Source organism: Corvus brachyrhynchos, unplaced genomic scaffold (assembly GCF_000691975.1).
Source record: "Corvus brachyrhynchos isolate BGI_N302 unplaced genomic scaffold, ASM69197v1 scaffold167, whole genome shotgun sequence".
In the NCBI taxonomy this organism is placed as follows: Eukaryota; Metazoa; Chordata; class Aves; order Passeriformes; family Corvidae; genus Corvus; species Corvus brachyrhynchos.
In genome coordinates, this window is record NW_008239547.1 from 6820259 (window position 1) to 6841978 (window position 21720).

A 21720-nucleotide genomic window follows, 5' to 3' on the forward strand; every position below is an offset into this window, starting at 1 on the left:
AAAACACAGTCAAAAATATTGTGCATTTCCCAAGCAAGTCTGTCTTTGCTGTTTCCTACCTTGTCATTACCTAAGAGGAAGAAGCAAATTGTGATACATTTAAAACCAATACCAAAATGCTAAATACAAATAGGGTTTTAATTCTGATGAATAAAGAATGATAAAGGGAGGAAATATTATTAATACAGATTTTAAAGAAATCCCTCATAACATTTAACCTTTTCTAAAACTGATTGCACAAATAAGTGAATTGAAAATATCTGACTGTAGATATTAGTAAGAAACTTGCTAGTCTGATAAACTGACTGTACGGAATACACACTGTTTCCTTTCAAAATATACCTGGTTTGTCTTCTTCTTCTATGATTATTTTTATTGAGGCTTTTCTACATTTAAATGTGACCAGAATAATTTTAGAATTATTTAGAAGTGTATTAAATACTTTCTGGGAGTGTTAAAGTCCTGGTTTAAGTTTGGGACACGTGAATGATTAGTATGTTATTTGCAAAGTGTTGATAGTGTGTACATCCTCATGTCTGCGTCCCAAAGAAAAATGTAAGAACTCCATTTGTTACTGACTTATTTTCCATTTTTCTGTTGTTGCTCTGTCTAATGCCTATTCTGACAATTCAGAATGTTGAACAAACAAAGTAAATTAGTACTATGGAAACCATAAACCATAAAATATTCATATGCTTAGAAAAAAATACATGTTTAAGTTTCTTTTGGTCTCTTCAGGATGACTTTTGTCTCACTGTTTCAGTTTCAATAAAAGAGACAGCATGCACTAAACAGATAAAATATCCATTTATGTTTGAGGATATCGAACCAAGTTTTGCTATCAGCTGTACTACTGTAAGTGCCGTAACTTCATTGGAGTTACTGTGGTATTATCTTGACAGAAGTAGACAGCAATTAAGGAGGAGTATAGTTGCTGTATATTCTAAGAAATCTTGAATAGTGATATCTAACCACAGGCCAGATTTCTCCCTTCATTTCCAATAGGAAAATAAAGTCAGACTCAGGTTCTAGATGAATCCAGTGGATGTTCATGTATTCCTCTGTGATGCAGTGCAGAGCCATACTAGGGTACTTTGATCAAGCTTTAATTTAGTGGTTAGGGCACTTTCTTTGAAAATAGGGGATGAACACCTTTTATCTCAGGAGAATATATTACCCAAATCTCCCAGGATCTGATTCTATACTTTAGTTGCTCTACTGTCATTTAAAACAAGGGCACTGACACTTTTTCCATCAATGCTGAAAGTGTGCAGTATTTCTCCTCACCAGAGAGAAACAGATAATCTACCTCACTGCCCATGAGGTGGAGAGTCCCACCATTCATGAGCAGTGGCCATTTGTCTGGGATTACAAAGAAATAGAGTTGAGAGGTGTGAAATATTTCTATATGACTGAACTTGTGTTATTCAACGCTCCGTTACCAAAAAGGCAGAAAAAAACCCCTAAAACAGAAATGTTACCATCAAAATAGTTATGTTCATTTATTGGGTTGCAGGTTCAGAACTAGTAGAATACTTACACAACCACTAGACACATGGCACAGAACATCAATGAGTTTGGCTGCCAAAAACTGTGTTTTTATCAAGGTGATTTACGCAGTAATTCTGTACCTGTATGCAGGTATTATAAGCAGTAAGGAAACAAAAGACTGAAAACGCAGTGATTTTTCCAGGTGCCACAGCACAAACACTCCCAATAATAAGAAAAAGAATAGGGAAAACGCACTGTAGAAAGTGAGATTCCTTGGCCATAGACTGTTGGGGTAACAGGTGTTGGTGTAAGGAAAGAGTTAAACAGAAAGCAACAGCAGCAGTGCCGACAGCAGCAGCAGCATCCCTGGACAGTGTGTACCTGAGACAGAACTGAATGAACGAGTGCTGACATCAACACAGAACAGCACACCATCTCCTCTATTCCATGAAGAAACTTGGAAAAGTACACACTTCGCACTCTGCTAGCTGTGGCTTTGAAGAGAACAATAGAAGATGTCAAGAGGGCTGATTTATTGTGGAACTGTGATTAAGCCTGTGTGTTGTAACCAAAAAAAAGCTCTTAGGAGTAGAATTTTATATATCTATATCTATATCTATCTATCTATCTATATATATATACACTGACGCTTCTGAATAAAACCTTAGATTTTCTTGCTGGTGGGTCTCGTCCCTTCATGTATCACAATAGACCTTGCTGTATTTCAACTGGAGAATACAGGGAATCTGTACCTGCAATGTAGGTATTGAGACAGGAGGATTTACATCAGAGGAGCATGAGCTGCTGAAAGGTCAGCACATGTTCTACAAAAGAGTTTACAATTTAAAATGTAAACGGTCCTAGAATTTTATGTTTTCAGATAACCAAAATCAGCTGGTAAAATGTCAAAGCTGCTGACCAGAAAAAGCCCAAAGTAAGTCAGGGGACATGTGGAGAAAAAGGAGGAGAGGTCAGCAACGCGGCAGCTCCTGGGCAGACAGGAAAGCTGCTTTTGTAGTGATGAGTTGGTTTAAATGTGACAAGAGAAATCCTTCTCCCCTGCTCACTGCATGTTAGGAAAGAAAGAGAGTATTTTAAAATCTGAAAAGGATACCTTTAGCCAGGCAGAAGTATCCCTCTGGAGAAAAAAAAAAAAAAAGAAAAAAGAAAGAGAAGATTTCTTTAAATATAACAAAAGTCATTAGATTGTTATTTCTGTTCAAAGTTGTTATTTCTCAGGTAATCTTCATTGTTTTTATAGGATGCTGGAACATGTTTTTCAAGTGCTATGCTGTTTCTTACAAAGTTTAAGAAATCCAGTTAGAGAACAAAAGTTGTATTGTCTGGCTGGTAGAACCGGTCACGTGGCTGGAAAAGTTAATTCTAAATGTTAAGTCCACAAATGAATGAAGTCCACAAATGCTCATGTGCATTCACTTGTATTTGTTTTGTGTATGAGCAGTGAAGGCTAAATTACTATGAAGGGTTAATAAAAATTATGTCTTGCAAACAGCCTAAATGTAAAAATTGAGCCAGTTTCTTGTGACTGGAATTTAACTAGATTTGAGTGTAAGAAACAGATGTTCTCTATTTATATATATATATTGAAATGCATTAGTTTTTACAAAAGAAAAAGAGGTAGATTTTGTTATTGTTCACATGCAGTCAGGAAATCCTGAGTAAAGACTGATGACTGATTGTCTCCACTATCTTGCATCTTATCCAGAGGCCTTCCCTGTGCAAAACTAGTGTAAAATGCTGCCATACTGACATAAACATAAATGATAGTGTTAGACAGAGAGGAATGCCCAACAGAGTAGTGATTTGTATTAGCAATGGTAGGCCTTGGGTCAAACCAAGTCTTATTTTTAAAACTATGACTTGCAATCCAAGTTGCTTAATTACTTGTGAGCCCTCTATTAAATCTCCTGTAGTTGTAATGAGATAACTAAATACCAACACTATCTTCACTAAATCCAATGTTGCTCACTAAATCCCATTGCCTGTCTCACAGATCTAAAAGAAAATGATGATGTCAGAACATGGGATTTCATTCATTTGACTGTCATCTTCTATTCTATCAAGTTACCAAAACTGAATAAGAGTGAAAAAATTTGTAGATGAGAACTCAGCAGAAAAGGGCAATGCTCTGCAGTGAGAATGAATCCAGACAACCAACTTTAACTCTAGAGTTCCTCATTGCTATTGAGATGTGTCAATAGGCTGTCATTACTCATGCCCCTATTAAAAAAGAATCAATTTTACTGCCGGCAACAAGAATCCCTCCAGGAGGAAGCTTCACAAACTTTTTCAGATATTTCTTATCTGAGGTGTTTGGGCAGAAGATTGTTCACATTTGTATTTAAACAGAAAAAATACTGATGCATTACTTTCTGCTGATTTGGTACCACAGCAGTATCTGCTGCAGAGTTGTTTGCAAATTCATCATCCATCTGTTGGATGTTTTTTTTTTTCCTAAGGAAGCAGAAATCACTGTGCTTTTTGCTCCAGAATATGATAAATATAAGTTTGTGGATTCTTATATTACCATAAACCTTGTTTCTTCTTTAAGGTCTGTAGCAAGTGTATGAAGGAAGTCTGTGATGGGATGTACAGCAGGAAGTTTCTTGGCTGGAAGTTGAGCTCTGGCAGTGGTCACACAGCCATGTTTAAAATTATGAACATGTTAAGAGGTTGCCAGGTTGGCCTCACCATAACTGAGAGATGTCTCCACTGATGTGTATTCTATGTGTGCATGTGGAGAGAGTAAATTTCACTTTGAGTGAATAAGACTCTGGGATTATTTTTCCTCTACAGTTTTGTGTACTCACAAGAGTGTGCCACCTCCTTTAGCTAATATTTGCAGTAACTTTATATGCTAAAACAAGGCTATGCAGTAGATGCTGGTAGCTTAATCATGTGGCTTCAAAATTACTCTTTGACCTTTCTTAGCCTAATCAGGAAATTGATTTCAGGAGCTATTCCTTAACCCAGGATATGTGGTTAAAGTTAAACATTGCTAATAGGAAGTCTAGTAACAGGAAACGTGTGAATGCTAATCCATACAAACATAAACAAACCTTTGGCTTACATACAGTTTTATTGGAATTTTCCTCTTGACTCCCTTTCCTTCAATAAACCAGAAAAAAATTACAAGCAGCTTGTTAAAGTCTTTGAAAAAATTGAGGTTTTTTTGTGGCTATAGGTTTATTAAATTTCTGCCAAAGGAGACTTTCAAACTTGGGTAGAATTTTGTGAAGAATCATCTCAGGACAGTGACATGCAATTAATCTTCACTGTTCTGATCAATGAGTTTATTACTAGAAGAACACAAATTTTTACTCAAACTACAAAGTGGGGCTATTCCTTTTTGTGTAACAGAATTGGGTGATTTAGAGAAAAAGGGCTTACAAAAAAATCTACTTCCATAAAGTAATTTTGAAATCTTTTTATAAGCAAAATTGTCAGAAAGTCACTGAAATGAATATATTTTCAGGACAGAAAAGAAACTTTGAGAATTTGAAACAATTTTATTATTCTTATTGAATTCCTGCTACATTTCATTAGGAAAGTAGGCTGGTGTGACTTGCAGCTAAACATGAGCCAGTTAATCACTGTACATGGAAGTACAGGCCTTACCTTGGAAACCTGTGACTTTTCTCTTAACACTAAATCAACAAAACCTTCACATATCTTCATATTGAGCTCCACTGAGTTCAGTGGGATATTGTGGATGTCTATTGATACAGATCAGCTTTCAGGGTTAGGGCCAAAGTAATTTTTCTGGGAGGAGTTTCTTTGAAGTCAAAGAGGATCTTAGGGGAGCAGAAAATCCAGTCTGAAAAATTCTTTCTCAAAACAGAAAAGAAAATGATAGCTGTAAAACAGTAGCTTACAATCTCTGTAGTTCCTCTTTTGACCTGTCCAGGATGAGTAAATCAGCAATATTCATAAAATAAACCCGGGCAAATAATTTACTATGCATATTAAAGCAGAGGATATGTGTGGCATTAGAATAGTGTCATAATGATATATGTTCACCTATTTACAAAATTGGCTAACTCATGAGGCATACAATTTGTGTCTTTACTTTGCAGATAATTTTTTTTCCTAAGGGAACATTTTCAAAAGAATTCTTAAGATGTACTATTATGTTAACTTCAATAAAAATGTTATTGCATGTAAAATGAATATCTGATGGTTGTCTAAAATGTGTTTAATGATTAATAGCTGTGAATTAAACAGTAAAAGAATCATATCACTCCAGCCTTGTTAAATAAATTTGGGATTAATTCAATTTGCCTTAATACAGTGTCTCCTCTAGAGATCATAAAAGCTTCTCTTTGGGGCACTGTTAATTTTGATGGTCCTTTGAGTATTTGGCTGTCTTTCCACTTTTGGAGCCCCATTTGCAGACTGATGTATTGTAGTCATTCGCTCCACTGTAGTCCAAAAGCTCTTTGCTTACCATACCCAGGCAAACTTGTAAAATTGATTTTGATCACAGCCCTATTAAACACATGTTTTGCAAAGTGGAAGTGATGAGTGAGGAATATGCAGCCTGCAAGAGCCCTCCTACTTAAATGTAATAATGTTAAAAACTGAAGAAAAAGTTGCTATATAGAGGCATGACAATATTTATACAAGCAACTCTTAGGGCCTGATCCTCTCATTAGTCTGGTGCTGTTGGAATCATTCTTGAATTCAATAAACTTAAATATAACTCAAGATTTGATCATGAGTTAATGGAATTTAATGAAAAGCTATAAAGAATAGGTGGAGTAAGCCTCAGAGGGGTATTAAGCAACTTTCTTTTTGTTTGTTTGTTAGCAAAAATCAAAGATTTCCCTTTTTTATGTATATGTTACCATTTGGCAAGGGGTTTAATCAATTCCCTGGAATAATATTTTTATAGAAAATTTCAATCTGGCAACAAATTTAATATTTTAAAATATTTGAACCTTGTGACACTAGTCTTTTTCCATAGGAAAAAGCTCCTTGTTTTTCTCATAAATCTACCTTTTTCCCCTTGTTCAAATATTGCTTTTTGTTTTCTCTTCAAAAATTGCTGGTACTTATGAGAAAGAATCTGTCTTTATGATGCTTGTTTTGATAGAAGAGAAATTGCTGTCAACATGTCAGTGTGAGGCACAATCCTTTTTTACTTCAGTGCTTTAACTATGTCATTCTAATGAGGAATGTAATTTGCCTAATAAAAAGGTTATCTGTAAACTCCAGCTGTCCCTTGTGCTGTTGGAGTCAGCACAGAACTTAGCAGGTGTACCTGGTGAACCTGGGAATCCCTTGCCCCAAGAAGGAAAGGTCTGGTAACTCACCTGAAGAGGCTTTGTAGTTGTAGATGCTGGAAAAAATGATGGGGAAGCAGTCCCAAGTTTTACACTTCAGGCACAAGATTATCTTCTGATACATCAAAGGGTGGTGCTGCCATCCGCAGGGATCTGGATAGGCTGGAGAAATGACCTGACTTGACTGCTGACAAGAACTTTACAGAGGTGGACAAGGAGCAGTGACAGGCCCTGCACCTGCAGGCAAACAACCCCATGCACCAGCATAGGCTGGGGGCTAACTAGCTGGAAAGAAACTTTACAGAAAACAACCCGGTGTCCTAATGGATGCTAAGTTGTCATGAGCTATGGGTGTGCCCTTGCAGCAAAGGCTAAATGTATCCTGGGCTGTATTAGGAGAAGTGTTTTCAGCTGGTCAAGGGAGGAGATCCTTCCAACTTCTGAAGTACTGACAAGGTCACTCTAGATTGCTGTGTCCAGTTGTGGCCTCCCAAGCCATAACTTGTTGATTTAGTGTGAAGAGACACATGGACATACCAGAGAGAGTCCACTGAAGGTTAATAAGGGACTTGAGCATCTCTCCTGTGAGAAAAGGCTGAATGGAGCTGGAACTGTTTAGTCTAGGGAATAAAAGGTTCAAAGAGGCTCTTATCCATATTGCTAAATATATAAAGGAAAGGTGCAAAGAGGGTGCCAGCCTCTTTTCAGTGGTGCCCAATAACAAGACAAGAAGCAATGGGCTCCTGAAGCAGGAGTTTCCTTTTGAACATGAGGAAACACTTTTTCACTTTGCAGGTGGCTGAGTACTGGCACAGGATGCTCAGAGAACATGTGGAGTCTCCCTCCCCGAAGATATGAAAAAACTATCTAGTCATGGGCCTGGGCAACTCTCTATAGGTGACCCTGCTTGAGCAGTGGGGTTAGACTGGATGACCTCAAGATGTTCCTTCCAACCTCAACCATTCTGTGGTTCTGAATGAGTGCTTGTATTTGTTTTCCAGACTTTCATGGGCAGTGAATCCAGTGACAGACCGAATGAAGGCTGTATCAGTAGACTATGTTGTTTGAGCAGCCATTATTGATCATGTGAAATAAAATGGATGCCCAAGTCTTGAGTAGAAATGAAAACCTTACAAAGAAGAATATGCCATGTGGGGCTGCTAGTTTTAGTCTGGCTAAGGATGTTATTACTTCAGATTTGTGTAGTGGAATGAGTTTACCTCACGCCTAATGGACAGGTATCCTAAAACTGTAAATTTACATTCCATTTAGTTCCAAATGATGCTCTTTCTGGTGTTCTCAGACTTAGATCTGGTACTAGAAAATTCAGCATTCTGTAAACTTGTCCTCTATCTTTAAAGAACATTGTAAGAAACACAATGATTGCTTATATTATATTTTGTGTATAGGATGCCAACATCTAGAGACAGCGGTCAAGAAAATCCTTTTATAGAAAAAAACAATAAATAATCTAGTTTAATTGTTAGATTCATCAAAGTTTTTTATACATTGTAAATCACAAAACTGAAGCCTTGACTTCTACAAAGACAGACCAACATTTGTCAGATGTATACTGTTTATGTTACTGTACTGCATGCCTAAGTAAGCAATGGGCTCTGCATGGATTTTTTCAAATCAGAAGTGTCCCATATCCACAGTCTGTGGCTCAGCCCTCTTTCTATTCTGTATGGACACCTGCTTCTTCAATTGTAGGGCTATTTCACACTGGCAGTGGTGTGAAATTAGAATTAAAGGCAGTTAAGGTCCATTAATTTCAAACTGTTGTTATGATCATACTGGCTACACAATACATATTTGAAGTAGTTTGATTAAATGTGTATACAAAGGATGTGATGAGTTGTTGCAGGTTTACAGTTTTGGACATGCTGAAGGAAAAGTAGCATTTTGTTTTGTTGCAGTAAGGGTAAAAAGCATTATAAGTAGATATTTCTTATCGTAGCATTATGGTGACAGCCAGCAGTAAATGCGTGTGAAATCCCTCTTAACAAAATCAGTGCAACCCAAAGAACTGTCTTTTGGTTTTGGGTACAGAAAATTCTGTTCAGCATTATCATCACAATGCAAATGAGCTTGGAGCTCCTTGACCACACCAGTATGGTGGGAGAGACCTATCAAAACCCAGGGATATCTTAGGATATCTCTGAAATGGATGGTGGCTCCACACTATTATCCCTTCCCCATTATCAACTGCTTCCTCATGGCTGAGGGTCTACAGCACATGTTTTGGACAGCTGTTTAAACTACACAGAACCCCCAAAGTTTCACTTGTAAAATAAAGTAAAAAGATTTTGAAGTCAGAAATTGGGAGCAGAAGCTAAAATTCCCTGCTGCTTTTCATTCTGCCTTAGTCTCTGAAATTTCTCTTTAAAGCAAGTAGCTTAAATTTTAGGGCAACCCAAAATATTTTGCCACAACTCCCTTGATTTCCAAGCCCTTGTGGTTGAACTCAGAGTCTCTGTGTTTAGCTTGTACATTTTTTTGTGGTTTAATATGTTTCCTTCTCTTCCTGATATATTTGAGCATCTCTGTGCTGAGCTGTCTCATCTGAAAGAGGCTGACAGCATATGAAGGCAGAGAATTACCCTTTGATGAGAAAATGCAAATCCTAAACAAAACATTTGCAGAACCACTAATCACCATTTCCATACAATTGAGCAATGATATGGTATTTACTATAGAATGACTCAAAGGTAAGGAAGGCTCCTTATAAGAAATCCAACAAATAACTTCATATACACCCCCTCCACTTCTTTTTGCAGAAAAAGGAATTGCACTCATTGCAATCAGTGTCAGGACTCCCTCAGTGTTTGGTGGAAATGAGGTTTGATCTCTTTGGTCTAAGAAATGACTTGTGAGTAGTTTAAGGAGTTGCATATTATAGCAGGAAACTGTGTTGGCAAATATTGTCAAAAGGAGTTTCTAAATTTGGAGGTGTGGTGCTCTGGATCTGGTATTCAGAGATGCTAGGTAACCCCAGCTGTCATTACTTTTCATGGTTGTGAATTCAGCACTTTGAAATGAGGGAACTGGCAATGCAAAAGTAACCAAAATCTTGGAGAGTTTGGAAAGTATTGGTCTTATTTTAAATTTTACTTCTTTGACTTTACTGTTACAATTATGGCTACTTCATTAATTAATTTTCACAATTTCACAATACCATTTGATAAAGAAAAGACGTATATCTGTGAGCTTGGGCTTTTTTGGTATTTTTACATGCTTTTCTTATTTAGTTCAACTTATACTTTAAAATAATTTAATTTAGCAGAAGCTGTTTTAATTCTGATTGAACCTTAATTTAAAGCTGTGGATATTGTAATTACATTTAATTATAATGAGCATGGGTTTAAAACACCCTATTTAGTCAGGTTTGGGTTTAAAAAAACACATCAGTTTATGGTGGGTCTAAAGGCTGATATTCTACTGTGTTAGATCCTGTTTATTTCTGCTAGTAGATCTTGGCTAGGAAAATGAATTCAAGATTCAGATGTGCCATTTTTTTTGTACCTAGTAGAACCTGTAACATCCAGATATTCAAGAGTGAATGCCTTAGGCACACTTCCATTTCTGATTTGGATTCTCAAAGGTTGAAGAAAATATTTAAGCAAAATATCATTTTACTTCTCTGCATTACAAAAAAAACAGACGAGGAAGCTAATATGGAAAAAGCCAAAGGTCCTCTTTACTGGTGGAAAACAAAGTAGCTTCATCGTAGGGTATATGTGGAGTGCTAGGAGAAGAATAATTTAGGTGTACTGAGTCTAGTAGCCTGCAGTGTCTTGTCTCCATTGTCAGCAGAAGATTGCATTGTGTTCAAAATTTCTAAGCCAATAATTATGTTCTATTTATCAAGTCAGACAGAGATTGAGTCATTTGACTTAACAAAATTTAAGTTGTGATTGATCTCATTGTAGTGTAGAGCAGCAAAAATAGGTCAGATAAATCACCTTTAAATGCTTGTTTTTCTTCATTAACTCAATAAAACCCCAAAACACACAGATTAACTAGTTCAGATATAGACATCTATACTCCAGGGGATTAAATAAGATGAAATCTACCCAAACCACTGACAGTTTGGTCCCAGCTAGATAAAATAGGCTGTAATATGTTTAGTCTGGTTTAGTCTTGGTCTTTACAGGTCATGTAGCTGAGACACTGGTCTGAACTGAAAAGCTAATTGCCATCCTTAAAAGCTTAAGATTTTGGGGTATATTTCTGCTAAGTGCATACCTGCAGGTGAGCAGTGTTTTTGTAGTTGGGCTCACATGTCGGCATAGACCTGCCTAAGGCACTTAGTTCAGTCGGAAGAAACACTCCCTCCCTCCAGATTTTGTTTCCCTTCTGACCACCACTAGCCAGTGGGCCAGCTTTCTCAAAGACTTTGCAGCCAGCAGAAGCAGAAAGTGTCTGTTGGAGACTATGACCAAGGACAGAAACACTTGGGATATTGAGGTGTCTCCAAGATAAAACATCCCAAAAGAAGGGTGTTTGATCTGGGAAGCTTTGGGTTTACTTTTACACTGTAGGAAAGTAACTCAGGAAAGGTTAATGTCATACTGGAGGGGTGGCAAAAGGGGGACCCACTAATTGTCACTTCTGTTAGAGAAATGCTGCATCTGTTGCCATGTCAATCATATAAGGAGATCTTTCTGTAGGTCAAGTGGCTCTACATTATTAATGCATGCATCTGGAAAAAGCCAAATTCTGAGAACATCAGTAAAGTTCAGGTGTACACATTTTATGAGGAACAGAAAAGGTGTGAGAGTCTCTGAGTGTGCTGAAGATAATTTTCTTAGGCCTTGTGTTTTGCTGGTTCATTCCTCTTGATTTTGAATACCCTTTTTATTTTTTCCCTTGAATTTCAGACCAATTCTTTAACTTAAATTTGTTATCTTGCACTGTCTCAGGAAAAACAGCTGAAACTGCTCCTATAGTTTTCTAGCTTAGTCCTCTTTATAATTTCCTTTTCAGAGTTTAACTCAGGATTTGCCAATAATTAACCATGCGTTCAATTTTTTTGAACAAACACCTTTATGTAGTCTCTTTTTGCAGTTTCCTAAGCTTGCTAATATTGCCTTGATTATGTATTATATAAGGAATTGAATTTCTTGGAATTAAGGTGATTCTTGATTTCATCAGTACTAAATCTCCATCAAGTTAGATTTCTTTTTAAACTCAATCTGACTAACACTTGTCTTTAACAAGAGATTAAAATATATACAGTCCCTGAGGTTATGAATGTGCTTTTAATTTGCTTCAAAAGTTTGCTTGGCCCTTCAGTGGACTTTCTCTAGTATGTCCATCTACTTGCTTACTTCTACTTGCCAAACCGGCAAACTTCAGGTTTTCAGTGAGCAACTGCTTCCAAGGATCTGGCTCAGGAGATGGATTTTGCTTCTTAGCATTGCTATAGTTAACCTTTAGCCATTTCTTATGTCTTCTGTAGCTTTTTACCAAAAATAAGCAGTTGGATCCCCCTGTGGTTCTCCTCCAGTGTCTGCTTCTCTTCTGTATTTCTTCTTGACTCCACAGCTCGGATCCATGTAGCCTTCCTGCCATCAAACACTCTGCTGTTTCAGTAGAGCATCTTTTAGTTCTCTGGTTCTTCCTGTTTATTTTCGGATCTGTAGGTGGGGGAGAGGAATTATGAAATTATTTATATTAGCATTTATAAATCTTATCTCTCTCCTACTTTAATTTGGGATATAACTGAGGCAGACAACATGTTTTAAAAGGGGATGAAGTTAAAAGCAAGGTTCCATGACCTAACTGGGTTATGCATATTTTGGAATTGACTAAGGGGAAGTAATAGTTTTCTAAGAGTTGTAATTCTTTCAGTGATGGAAAGAGTCATTTTATGACAAATGCCATTATACTTCAAAGGTAGAGAGAAGAGGTGAAAGTGAAGCCACTGTTTGTGCTAAAAATTGAAAGTCACCCTATCAGTGCTCTTTACTTTCAGAGTAAAACTGAAAAATCTGAAATATCTAGTTCAAATGTTTGCCATCAACTAGCAGGCATTTGTTTCTAAAGATGATAGAAGCAGTTTTCATTCTTTCTGCCTTCTCAGTGATTGATCTGTTTCTTTCTGGTTTTCTTTCAGAGAACTTAATTGCATGATGTTTTTTCAAAAACAAGCACATCAAATGTCACAACATTAGCATAATCATAAAAATGTCAAGCATTCAGTGCATTTGCAGTATGCCAGAGATTACTATTTTTTCATGCGATTAATGTGAGTCTCTGGATCATGCCTTTGAATAGGCATCTCTTAAAAAGGTGACTAGTGGTAGCAACAGATTATTCTCATTAGGGAAAAGAATAGTTTTTCCCTAAAGTAGAATAAAAGTGGTCCTTAAAAGCAATAGATCCTAAAGGAATAGACAGATGTAAAAGGTCAGCTAAGGAAACGAAAGGATACTGATAGAATCATAGAATCATAGAGCATTTTGGGTGGCAAGGGATGTTAAAGAATATCTAGTTCCACCCTCCCTGCATGGGCAGGGACATATTCCTCTACCCCAAGTTGCTCAAAGCCCCGTCCAACCTGCCCTCATCCTGTGGTTGTGTTCTGTGCAGATTTTTGCTGTGTCTGGCTTGCCGTGTTGATCTCCACCTGCAGGAACCTGGAAACCTGGTTCACAGATTTCAGTGCCTGTCATAATCTGGATACCACCATTTGTGTCATGGGCAGTACTGCTTTTAAATATAGGTAGTTGACCAATGCTGTTTATTTAAGATGATTAGATAAGTTAAAAAGCATCTGGTACATACTAATAAATGTACTTTTTAAATTGCATCTAAACTTGCACAGACTTTGCTGTACTGCTTGTACTAATTGCAATAGCATAATTTTTTGGTTAGTAATTTAATGGAAGGATTTGGGACTGTGAATCTCAATCATAAGGATGGAAATGTGAGAAATGGGAGTTTCAGATACACTTTGTAAAGCAACTATTATAATTTTCTGTGCAGAGTCCCTTCATGTTTCTTGGCTGTTACAGAGGGAAATAACCACAAAATACAATTAGTTACTTTAAAATTTGGACATAGAAACCCAATTTATTGTCAGTGCAGTAATTTGCTTCCCAACATCCTCTTCTGGATTGTGTCCAGAGCTCTTCACTTTATTTGTGAAAGCTGCCTTCATTAAGCTCTTGACTGCACTTGGTGAGACTGTTATCTTAAAAGAGTTCTTGGCATTGTTTTTTCCATGCATGGAAAGCCATAGACACAGTCTGCAGTGTTCTGGTATGATCACAGGAGAGGAAAGCAAGCATGCTGTGAGCAGGGGGTCTCCTCCTCCTTACAGCCTCTGAAACTCCTAATAGGTTTTTCTGAGGAGTACCTTGTGGTGTCACAGGACATCTCTGTCTTACTGTCTTTGTTCACATGGACAGATGTCTGCCTTTTCCACATTGCACCTGTGAAAAATACAGTGGAATATGAATAGGTCACACTGTTGGCAAAATGTGCCAAACTGGTAACTTTCTCCCTCTAAATATGTTTATGGAGAGCAAAGCCCTTGTAAACCCCTCCATTTATGCTGAGGACAGAGTCATTACAGGTAGCTTCTCCTAATGTCTTCTCCCTTTAAGCAATAAAAATTAGGTCTCCCTGCTTGGTTCACTCTTCTGCTCTATGATACATCTGAAATCGTGTTCAGCTGGTGCTGGTGTGATGGCACCAGGTCATGCTCCCTGGATATGGGCTGCAACAAATGGGTCACTTCAGCAGAAGCTGCCAAAGGGCCCTCAGGGGATAAATACCACTGGGTAAGAACTGCCAGTGAATGGCTGGGTCTGCATCCTCTGACTGCTCTTCCGACCTGTTCTGTTCTGAGAGAGTATTTTTATGCTGCTTTCTTCTTTTTTTTTCCCCCCCTGCAGCTACCTTTCTGAACCTCACGGCATGTTTGATGTTCATTGACAGACGTCATGTGAAGCTGCATATCCCTCTCCAGGAGCAGAAAGGAGGCAACAGTGGCTTCAGTCTGCAAACTGACTGTGAGTGAAGGGCAGGGATGTGCCCACGCCCACATGGATCTCCTGCAAGAGGACATTTTGCTCATTCCTTCTCCTTCATGTCTCCTTACATTCTTCCCTGGCCTAGGAAATTTGACTTTGTCTCCTGCAGTGTTTGAACACCTGTATCCTTTCTAGTCTGCTGGGTATTACTTCATATTCCCTGAACTGATGATGGGATTCTACCAGATATGTCAGAGGACATGGATTTGGCAGTGGTAAGCACTGATAATAAAAGAGTTGCAAGTCACATTTTGTAATGCATCTGCTGGACATCCAGGCCACAAGGATGGATTCAAATATACATGTGAATATTTCAGAAAACTTTCCACATAACTGTACTATAGAAATAACACCCTTCAAAATCCTGAGTACTGAAATGTTTGCAATTGCCTGTGTAATGTACTTTTCTGGTCATTAAATTGTGCTCTGTGCTAGTTTTCAACATGTAAGAACAGGTCCTGCCTTTACCTTGGGGATGTGATGAGCTAGCAGCAGAGAAGCAGTTCTTGCTTGCAGAGCAGTAAGACCAGTGGAAATAATCAGGATTTGTGTATTGAGAAGCAGAAAATAATGTATATTTATGTAAAAAACATGGGCAGCTTTCTAAATTATTTTCAGGTGTCTTTTTAAATCCATCTGTAAAGATGAAAACAATGTCAGAATTTTCCAAAGTCTCTTTTTAAGATGAGTTTTGAAGGCAGTTTCCAGGTAATGTACATTTGTCATTCAGCAACTCATATGATGCTGTGCAAGGTTCCTATCCTGCTTCTGCTCAAGGCAATTTAAGATTTGACATTGATGTCATGGAGACAGTAGCAAAATATTTCAGGTGTACACTCAGACCTCAGGATCCATCCCTGTCAGATGGAGATGAGTATAGCTTGGGAGCATGGAGGGATTTTAGGACAACAGTCTCTGCACTGCCAGGAGCATTTCCTGGCCTGATGTGGAGATGCCTCACGGGAATTGCTGCCTCTGATGTCAGTAGAAGGGGCGTTAGGGTGTACAGTGTGTAACAAGGGGACAGCCACAGCTCCTCTGCTGTGCAGGTTGAGGCAGGGCAGCTCACCAGTCACTCTTATTTTTTCCCTCTAGTGAATGAGCATTACAAAGCGAGTGTGTCTTGTTGCACTGCCAGCACAATAGTCACATTCTCCCCCTGAATTTGTAGATTTGCATACAAACATCCCCAATCTGCTCCCTGATCCGTTATCCAAAATGTTTGCACATTAAGTCTGCAGCTGATTCATACTGCCTTCTTCCCCCTAGGAGACCACTAGATTTCATTCCTTAGCTAACACTGTCTACCTTCAAAAAGCACACAAGTCTTTGCATTATGGCCTCATATAAAGCTGGTAACTTTCGCATGTCAGGAATTAAATGGAAATGTATAAACAAAATGGGAAGCATGGTAAGGTGTCAAGGAAAGGGAAACAAAAGAGTGTGATCCAGGACATTACATCTCTTTTTGGGTGACTTGACTGAGATACAGATTGAAGGGACAGATCTTTTTACTCCTCAGAACCAAAAGAGAAGAAATTGCTTTGCTGGAGGCCACTTCTTCCTGACTGCCTTCATATACAGGTGATTTGTTTCAGTGCACAGGGGCATATCCTGCAGTGTTAAAATCAATGGGAATGTTGCTGCTGAAAATAGGAAAAGCATTTTATCTCTGTTTCTGGTAACTGATGTCACAAGATCTTGGAGGGGGTTTTATTGCTCTTAAAAACAGTCTCGACTTGTGTTTTATTTCTGGTGCCTAATGCCTCAATTTTAAGTGGCATTTCACTATGCTGTTACCCAGGATGCTGTCGCTAGAATTCAGCGAGAAGGTTACACACTGGGAAGGCATATGAAACCAGCTCTTAGAGAGCGACAAGTAATGAAGACGTCCGGATAGAGGAAGACACATCAAAACCAACAATTTAACAAAGTACGTGTCTGAGAACAAGAAGCAGGAACTGGGGAGGTGAGGTTTAAGGTAAACTTGTAGCACAGAACAGTCATGGTTACACTGGATCCCCAACTTGTTACACTCTCAACTCCTCTTTCCTCCCTGGAGTCTTTCCAGGGCAGATGGTGCAGCTGAGGCTGCATGGCCTGAGGCAGAGTGTTGGAGCAGCAGCGTGTTGTTAGCGGGCTTAGCAAAAATTGTGTTTTTTTTTCTTTCTCAGTCCATGTAGTGTAAGCTGAGGCCTAACTCTGGACTTACTGTCTTCCTGTGGTTGAATCCATAGAGAACTGGACTGTAATAATGGCAGCAGATTGTATATTTTCTTGCTTTGGATGGTTTGACAGCGGGTCAGTGATAGCAGTGGTTGTCAGAGCAATAAGGATTATCTGTCTGTTATATTTCCCTTTTCCCACTTACTCTGCTCCCCAAGCCGAATTATGTTTTTTTAAACAGTTGGGATTTCTTGTGCAAGTTAACTTCCTAGAGCCTGTGCAAACCTGGTTTCTGGTTGTTCCAGTGGAGCACTGTCAAGTCTATGCACAGCCACAGTTTTCTAGTTTCTTTTCGAATATCTGATTCCAAGCAGGCTGAATCTGTATCTCCGGGAGGTTGGTATTCCCCCGGTAATACTTCTGTGCACCCTCATCTAATAGATCACTCTGAAGACCAACAGCAACAGCTCTCCTTCAGTAGGTGGTGGCTGCAAATTCCTGAAGTGAGGAAGACTGTTCTGAAGTTTTTATCCAAAACCTGGATTTTTCTCTGTATTTGATTTTTTTTTTTTCATAGTTCTGTTACATTTATATGTTGCTCTGAAACCTTCAGATCTTCTCTTAAAGTTGTTTTCAATTTAGGTCTTCAGTAGAGGGGCTAATTTTAGATACGCAGTTATGCTTTTTTTTCTTATAAGAACCTACTAAATAGAACACACTTTTCTACAGGATGTTGTTCTGGTTTGGAGTCTACCTTTTTTTCTTCTTTAGGAGTGTTAAAATGATGTCACTTAATTTGAACAGTAGCAAACCTCAGCCCCAAACAGAGAAATATGCAGTCTTTCTCAAGACATGTTGAGACATCCCCCTGCAGCTGTAATGGGTTATCAGCACAACATCTCCACCCTTTTACCAGATGCAACCTCTTAGAGGCAACTTTGTCTTCAGACTTCATTTGTATATCATCTGATCTCAGCTAGTGTCAAAAGACTCAGGAGCTCTGCCTGTTTGCTGGGAACATTGATCCACTCACCACAGCTATGTACAAGATGGGAAGCCTTCCTTCCCTTGCATTCTCTTTCTCTCTTAAAAAAAAAAAAAAAAAGCTGTCAGTATTTCAGAAAGTGTGAGCAGCAGATCTTTGTGTACTTTAATCCATAAATAAACATTTCTTCTTTTGCACTTCATTAAAATTGGATGTGCTTGTAAAACACTTCAGCATCCCTATCATTTAGACATATATGGTGATGAATATTGCAATTAAGTTTTGTCTGTAGGAATAATTGTTGTCTAGAAATACTCAATTTATGCCAAAACAATAAATAAGAATTGGACTACAAGATATACTCTCATAGAAGTAATTTTAGAACAAGATATTAAGCTCTGCTCCTGCTGTTTTAACAGGCTGGGCCAAATGCATCTTTGTTTTTATGACCAAGCTTGAAAGGGAAGTTGTGGAGCCGTGATTTTGGTTTGACTTCTGCACAACTGTATCTGACTTTCTTCTGGTAAGACTTGTTGATGTATCACATTCAAATCTCCAGCTTTGCCTTCTCTGTGTTTGACCTGAAGAAAGGAATTCCTGCTTTAAAATGCTCATCAATCAGTGCTGTGTAGTTAAGCTGATAACAAAGCTAAGGTTAAGCCAGTGTTAATTTACCCAACTGTTACATTACTGACAATATTTGTCAGCAAATGATTTTAATTAGACCAGCATAATGAGATAAGTAGGCTAAAACAAAGCAAATGACTAAAACTAAAGAGGGATTCTGCTGACAAACAAATCCTTATGAGAGTAAGAATGAATTTTTTTTTGCCACCAATGTCTGAGTAGCACGTGGGAATGGAGAGACAGCACTAATCACATGAGAAATCACTTAAAAATGATGCTGGTGTGCTGGAATGCTGAGCTGGTGTCAGGAAGGCTTACAGAGTTTGAGCAAGTGCTGTGTAAACTTCCTGTGCAGCCTTGCATGTCGGTGACACTCTCCCCCTGCATTGGTGGGGCTCGTCTCATTTGTGTGCCTGCCTTATGTGCCTTGCATGGAACAGGACAGGGAAGGCTTGGGGAAGGTTAAAGTGAAGAGGGAGCAGGCACTTGTGCTGCCAGGAGATACAGTGGAAGGACATGTGGAATAGGACCTACAGAAGTTTGTGGGTGTAATTAAGAACAGGTAGGGAAAAAACTGGGAAGAGTAGGCAGGGGAAAACATAGTATTTGTTTTAAGAAAGAAGTAAGAATGGAGAAACGTTGTTTGGTGTTTGAACATAGAAATGTTTGGGGTGCATAACTTGCTGCTCTATTTGTCTCTTTCTCTCTGTACATAGCTTCTCTGTTCTGATTTCTGGTGGAGTATTCTGGCCCCTGTGTTATTTCCCCCTGCCTGCCCATGGTCTTCCTGAGACCTGCTGGCAGAGGGAGGTTTGCACAGCCTGAAGTGTTGACTCTGAGAAGTGTGAAGGAAACAGAACCGTGCTGGATAACGTGACTCACCTTGGAGAAGTTGGTGTTTTCCGGCGGAGGAAAAGTGTAAAGTTTCAGCTTTGCTTGTCCAGATGTTTTATTGGATATTGCTGCAGTAAGAGATACCCTGGTCTGCATGTCTTGCTCAGTCCTGAACAGGAAAATAACAAGTTACAGACTAACATAAATGTTTAATGATTTATGATTAAAAAGATATATTAGATGGTGACCAAAATATTAGGTTAATTGACTACGGAGTCCTAAGTTCCCCAAAAAGTAGCATTCCAGCCAAATATGGCTGAAATATCAGCTGTCATATGATGAATATTTTAAAGATATACCTAGGGGTTCATTCGCTTCAGTAATGAGGACAGTTACCTCTAGGGAAAGGAAGCTATATTATGCTTGCCACTTAACCAGGGGCTGGTTTGACAGGTATCAGCTCAGAATATATGTGTATATATAGGGAATCACAGCAGCCTGTCTCAAGCTTACTGAGCAGGAAATGTTGTGCTGTACAATACTTTGGGTTTCTATCTATGGATTTGTGGATGGCACTGAGTGGGATTCAGACTATTTTTATTTCTGAGTCTGATTGTTGAGGTGGAATCCATCACCTACTAAATATTAAATCAGCAGGTTTTTAAAAGAGCAACACTGTCTCTGCTGACTTGAATATTCTTATGTGGCCCAGAGGAAAAGAGAAACAAAGACGAGAAAACTATCGTCTTTGGCATTCTTCTTAATATTAATGATTTCTCGAAAGTTTTCAGACTGTTGAAGGCAGAAAGTGAGATAGTAGAACTTTCACATAGGTAAGAAATGACCCAGGTGAAAAAAAAGCATACATTATAAAAACCACGGTGAAACTTCTGGAGTGGAAATATTTGTTGGAAGAGATGGAAAAAATGCATCAACAGATTATTTTTAAACAAGTTTTGTTTAATTGTTTCCAAAAAAACATTGGGCTGGGAATTACTAGGAATGTGTCAGTTCAAAATTACTTGAACAATTTCATGCAGATGCAATTTATGTTAGATTTTACTCTGAGTGTGGTTTCCGAAACCTAGTGTTTGCAAGTGCTGAAGTTTTGAGATAACTACCCAACTTACATGATATTGTTCATCTTACCAGGCTGACTGGAACTGTAGATAGTTCCTTCATGTTTTTCTTTTTAAAGTTGCACTTCATAGACAATATCCAAAGACACCAATGCCTGAGGTTTCTGAATGAGTAGTTCTAATATACCCATGGTTGCCTATATGAACACTCATCATGCACCACTGCACAAATAAAAGCCCATCTCTGTCACTCTTAAAGGATGCTTTGAGCCCTTTAAGGATTCTTTAGGATTTTAAATATTACTCTTCTGATAATGAGCAGGTAGGTGAAATAACAAAGGCATGACAAAGGATGGCACATTTTTTTTGGTTTTACATTTTGTAAAATAGTCACATTTCAGTTCCAGATATCAAAATGAATAATTTCTACACCAGTCTTCTAAAGTCAGTGAAGAGTCCTAAAAAGTTTCTGGTTGGTGACTGCTAAGATGGAAGCTTACTTCTTATGATACATTTTTATAGCCTCAGATGACATATCAAAATGTCCTGGATGCCCTGATATTTAAACAGTACATCCCATGCCATCATATGGTGGGAGAATTCCAGTCCTTTGCTTAATTTCAAATAATTCTTGTTTAGCGAGATGAATTATCTGGGTTTCAGAATACAAGTGATTTATTCTGATGCTCTTTGTTAGATAAACTGACCATTCAATGCAAAAAAGGGACAAAATAAAAGTACTCATTACTCATCAACTGATGCTTTTGCAGATTTCACATGCATTTTTTAAGATCATGTTACACATTAATCAGTTTGTCTTAGTCACAGAGTTGTTGCCATAAATGCTCTGTATGTACGTGGGTATCTGGGATGCTTTGTAGGAGCGGGGAGGTAAGGAAAAAAGGAAAGTTCTAACATGGAAGTCGGGAGGAAATAAGTGAGATTAGGAGTTAGGAGGGACTCTGAGCTATACAGCTCCCGTTCTATACATCTGAATCTTTAAAGATTGTAGGGTTTCCTTTCCCTGTGTAACTTGATGTGCCCTGGGAGTTTTGATCAAATTGTGGTGTTATTTAAAACCCAACAGTTATTATTTTCCATCTTGAGATAAGGGTTGAATAATCTTACATTGTCCAGGGACCAGAAACTTTGTCATCCTATCAGTTCACTCATTACCTACAGTGGTT

The 21720-nt window shown here is 38.3% G+C and overlaps 1 long non-coding RNA gene across 4 annotated transcripts in view; it reads left to right on the forward strand.

Moving 5' to 3' along the window:
- The window catches only part of LOC108448477, an 82110-nt gene extending 60917 nt beyond the window's left edge, over positions 1-21193 (forward strand). Inside the window, exons 3-7 of one of the 4 annotated variants that reach the window (XR_001864371.1) lie at positions 14705-14821; positions 14928-15057; positions 16647-16823; positions 18413-18516; positions 19337-21193. This is a non-coding gene — a long non-coding RNA (uncharacterized LOC108448477). The remainder of the gene's footprint in view (positions 1-14704; positions 14822-14927; positions 15058-16646; positions 16824-18412; positions 18517-19336) is intronic. The other 3 variants (XR_001864369.1, XR_001864370.1, XR_001864372.1) reach the window with 3 other exon arrangements.
- Positions 21194-21720: the final 527 nt, after the last annotated feature.